Source organism: Haliaeetus albicilla, chromosome 3, assembly GCF_947461875.1.
Source record: "Haliaeetus albicilla chromosome 3, bHalAlb1.1, whole genome shotgun sequence".
NCBI classification, from domain to species: Eukaryota; Metazoa; Chordata; class Aves; order Accipitriformes; family Accipitridae; genus Haliaeetus; species Haliaeetus albicilla.
The window spans coordinates 15,910,155-15,915,553 of NC_091485.1; positions in this window are offsets into that span (position 1 = coordinate 15,910,155).

Genomic DNA, 5,399 nt, shown 5'->3' on the forward strand with positions numbered 1-5,399 from the left:
TCTCTTAGTTAACTTTTCTTTTTTTTTTTCAATTCTGTTGTGGGATATTGTTATTCAGCTACCTCATTGTATGAGAATGTGCAGAGACAGAGATAGTCCTTTTGTGAGAAGATTTCCAACTCCGTTCAAAAATCCATTTCAATGGTGGAAGTAGGAATCTGCTCACACACACACAAATGTAGGGCTTGATTTTCAGAAGATCTGAGCAGTAAAGAGTAGATTCTGAAACTAGGTGGTAACACTGAAAAAAAATCAACTCTATCAACACCTGAATTCAGGCACATACATGTGAACATTTATAGCCTCTAAATACATATTTTAAAATTGATAGTTGTCTTTCTTCTGCTTGCACTTGTCGAAAACCAGAAGATGTGTAAACCCATGGAAATATTTCTACTTGTTACTTACCCTCTCTTCTGCCAGTTCATTAAACATTGGTTCAGTTTGTATTTGTTATAACATGACTTTTTTTTTCACTGCAGTGACTTTTGTTGTCTATAAAAAATATTTTGGTACCAGTTCAGACAAAGCAAGGAAATTACACTGGATTTTTGTTCAGTTCCCCCCGCCTCCCCACCCCAGTATTTTTTTAATTCTGAGAAAGGGTTTGGTTCACCATCAACCATCTTCTCTGCCTGAAAGCACTTTAAGAAGAGTGCTGTGGAAGCTCTGATCTACGCTCCCAAGGGAGTATGACACGTTAAATTGGAGCTGGGACTGCTTTAATCACCTTTATTTTCATTGTAGGCCAGCACAGTCATTTAAACAGGAACTGGGCTACTAACCTTGTTATTTGAATCTCTCTTTACTCTTTACTCTAGTTGGCAACTCTGTGTCTCTTACACACTCTGTCATTTTCAGATCCTTGCTTTCTGCTTCCTATTCTATATTTAGCCTGTTATTAGAAACATGTTTAACCCCTCATTTTCAATGATATTGAAAATCCTTGCCAATAATTTAAATTCCCGTATTGCAATTACTCTGCATGGGCAGAATTGGCCTTCATGACTTCAATGAAATCTTATGCTATAGAGCTGAATAGTGAGTTGTGTTCATTTCAGTGTATGTAGGCGAAAACTACAGCTACAATGATTTGTGCATCTTATTCTCTGGAGGCTACATGTGTCTAAGATTCAGGCCTTAGGACACTGTTCTCAGTTAAGGTCACAGAAGGAGAAGGGTGTTAAGATAATTGACGCAAATAGAGCTAGTAAAAACAGTGCTAAAGTGTCAAACTTTTAGAAAGTTTAAACGTTGAAGAAAAAGATGGTCATGGTGGTCCCATCACTCAAGTATCCAGTCAGAGGTAAGCTATAGACCCATAGACCATGGGCAGGCATAAGAAGAGTTTTCTCCCACGTAGCCAAGATAGCAAGACTAGAGATGCCTTTCCAGTCTCCTGTCTCTCACTGATATTGCTGTAGGCCCTTTGCTCACCCTAGCTTCATGCAAGATGTGACTGATTTGTCCTGCTTTCAGTATTCTCAACATTTAGTCGCTTTATTGATCCCTTCATTGTGCAGTCTTTTCTCATAGAAATTTCCTTAATCCTCTCTTCCAAATGAGAACATTAACAATAAAATACTGCTCTAGTCTGGAGGATTGGGCTTGAAGGCACCCTGTGATAAAATATACTTGAATATAGGAGGGTTTTTTTATATAAAATGCCAATAGAATACAAAACAATACGGTAAAGGCATTCTGATTAGTGACTTCTTCATTAGAGAGAAACAAATGCATTAACACTTTAGAGACCAGCAGTGCCTAAAGGAAACGTATCTGAAGTTTTCCTGGCTCATATTAAAACCGGCAATTTGCAGTTTTCAATAGTTTCTACACAAATCTGTAACAGACTGAGAAACTCAGATGAAAGAAGAGCCACAAGGATAAAAGAAACCATAGTGATAGCCAGCTCAGGTGAGTGATCAGTCCTCTTTATAAGTTCTGGCTCCAAGTAAACATGCAGAGAAGTTATGAATTGAATTCTCATACCTAGGTACACATATACTAATACAAAATTACTACATTGTCTGGTTCTTCTTTAAGAAAATCCTTTTGTAGAATTATGATGTAACTTCATTTGGTGAAGGCAGTTATCTGAAAACCATGATAAAATCCTTGTTGTGGGACTATCATTGTACTGCTTCTCTATTTATGTAAGACAAAGGATCTGTGTTATCCCCTTGTGTAATTAAGGACATTAGTAAATAGGACCCACCTGTCTTAATAACAGGCATTCTAGAAGAAGCTAGTTGAGGAGCTACAAAACAGCCAAGGAGCTCAAAGGAAGGCCGATAAATTTAAATAGATTTGCAATCCAGAAAGGAAGAAGAAGAATAAATTCAGTCTTATTTTCAGGGAGAAGTTCCTCAAAAATGGGTAGGAAAGCAGCATACTTGCTAGGTATACAAGTGGGTTGTTTCTTAAGCCCATGGGTGGATAATATTGCATGCCTGGCTGTGATACAGAGGGTTTTTTCATTAGTTTTCCCCTTGTTCATCGGGTGGACATGTCTTGTCTTTTCCTTAGACTAAGCACAGAGAAATGTTGTACCAACATGGCTGTGACACTGAGTAGTCCTGGCTGGCAGGAAGACAAAGAGACTCATGTTTCTATGCTTGTTTTCAGTCTGGATTTCTTTGCTGCATTTGAATGTCCCTTAAGAGTTAGGCTGGCCTTTCAAGGCCTTGAAAATCCCACTCCTGCAAATGACCTTTTTTTTTCATATCATGAAGTTTCATGCTCAGGCTTCAAGACAGTTTTCATTGTCCTCTTTTTCTCTCAAATAATTAATCAGAACCTATGCTGTAGGTGATCTGACTGTTAGTAATCTCCTTGGAATACATTGCGAAAAAAGAATTGGTTTGCTCTGCTGGGCACCCATCTTTTTCTCTGAGCTGGTAAAGTGGACAAGTGCCAAAGCTGAGCAATCCTCTGCTGTCAGCTCTGTGCTTTCCTTGTCATTGCCTCCTGATTTTTGTATTAAAAGAGGAGCACGATGCAGCAGAGAAGAAACATACAAAGTGCTGCTCTAGTCAGGTGCAAACGGACAGGAAAAATCTGTGCCAAACCTTATGTGTAACCTCTACAGAGACAAATACTGCAGACCCGGAGTGTGTATGTTAGTTTATATATATACACACATCACATATATGTATATAAAAAAAGATGGTGGAAATGAAGAGCAAGAGACAGGGAAAATCCCTTAGGATCTACACACAATAAAGACAATATATCATTAACTACTTTACTTTACATATCCCAGTAATAGCAGCCGTGTTACTACAATGATACTATGATACTACCCAAGCTAGTGAAATTTTAGATAATCCTTTCCACCAGCTATGCTTTTATGTTTTTTGTGATCCACAAAAGAATGTTATATTTTGGTGTATTTATTATAGTTGTAATTGTATCAGAGTTACTGTTTGTTTATAATTGGTCTATAATAAATGATGTAATCTAAGAGGAAATAACTAGCTCTGTTACAAACCATTAATTTCCACGGACCAAAGTTGACACCCTACAGACATAATTTGCAAGTCTAATGCAAGCTTTTTTTTTTTCTTTCCCCATCCCCCTGCCCTGGTGCTGTCTTATTTACAAGCATCTTGGTTGAATTAATAAATAAACAATAGCTGAAATCTTTCATTTTAATTAGCATAAAGTGGCATTTGTATAGCAATGTTTAGCAAAGAGATCCGAGGTGCTGTCAGATGGAGGATTAACACTGAAACAAAGATCTGAATAAATACATGGTATTTCAAACCAAATTCACTAACCACACATGGGATCACATTTTTAGATAAGGCTCTTGCATTTAATATGAGATAGTACAACCCTGCTGTTTGGACTGTGATAAATTGCTCAGTGCGTGTCTGCTGGGACGTAAGATGACAACATATTATTCTTAACCCCAGAACTGTCAAGCCCGATTGTTTCCTAAGAAGCTTGACAGCTTTGGGAGTGATAAAAGGAAACCTCTGGAGGAAAGAGGGGAGCAAGGAGAGAACGTTCTGCAGGTGTTTTTCATATTCCTAATGGAAACAATGCGGAGCCTGTGTAATTAGAGGGGTTTGGTTTGGTTTGTTTTTTTCCTCATGCAAAAGAAAGCTAGGAAAATGGCAGTGGCCATAGAAAGGTGTGGCTTTTACTGTTAACATCCTACATCTACAGAAGTGAGCCATCAAGAAAGGAGTAGTTAATTTAGCAGAGCTAATACAAGAAGCCCGTAGATATAGACCACCTGTGATCTCAATCAGTTTGCCACTGCCTGGACTCTAGGTTGGTGAGCACCCTGTGGCAGAGCTTGGCTTACAGTGGCTGTGGTCGCTCACGTGCAAGCAGGGTGGGCTGCTGCGCTCTCGGGCTTTGAACGTCGGGCAGGCTTCTCAGGAGCTTTCTGCCTAAGCTGGCAAAGGGGTGCGTGTGAGGTGCTGGAGGAACAGAGAGGGCAGGTGCCAGGCTGCTGGGGGTGTATGGAGGAGGTGGCAGTCCCAGCTCAGATCCAGTGGCTACAGCAAGGTTAGACCTTGCAGGACTTCGACTTTGTTGCTGTGTCACGTGAGGCGAGAACGTACAAAATGTTATGGGAACAGCATTGCACAGGCTGTGTCTTTGCTAGTAGGCTGGCTCAGCATGTTTTTACATAATTTTGGAGGGTGTGTGCTTGAAACCTTGATTATTTCCTTTTTTTTTTTTTCCTGAGGCAAACATGAGATTGCTGGTTCCTCAAATATCCAGCTGCCCTGAAAAGAGAATGCCAACATTTTTCCTTGCGTTTTTCTAGTCTGAATTCTTATTTGTGTTTACATTAAGAAAGCTAGCTTCTCCACTGCTCTTTGCTGCTTGTTGATTTTTTGTGGCCTGTTATAGTTGTCAGGAAAATGAAAGGTCACTGAGGACATTCTGTGCTGTGCGCGAAAGTATACCAGAAATTTAAGTTCGCAACTGAATAGAGAGTTTAACAGAGGAGCAAGTGGCAAAACGACCTTCAGAAGTGCATAGAACAGCAGGGAAAGGGCTGTTAAGTAGGGTTTTACCAAGAAGGAAAGAAATAAGAGTATATGAGTATGAATATTGGCAACGCTTTTTGAACCCAATCGCAGATCAGCAAAAGGGAAGTGAGGTACATGTAGGACGCCTGTCCTAGCTCTACTGTCACACTGGGAGAGGAAGTATCCAAATCTACTTTTAATCCTGAGAAGCATTAGGAGTTGGTGAAAATTTTGGCCAAATTTCTTTGCTTTTCAGAAGCAACTCACCTGCACCAATTCATTTCTTGATTCTCTCATTGCAGCTACCTGTCATAACATAAAAATGTTCCAGTAAAGATTTTTGTTGTCAAAGAATTAAATTTCAGACTAATCAAACTTTCTCAAGATATTTAATTGGATTAT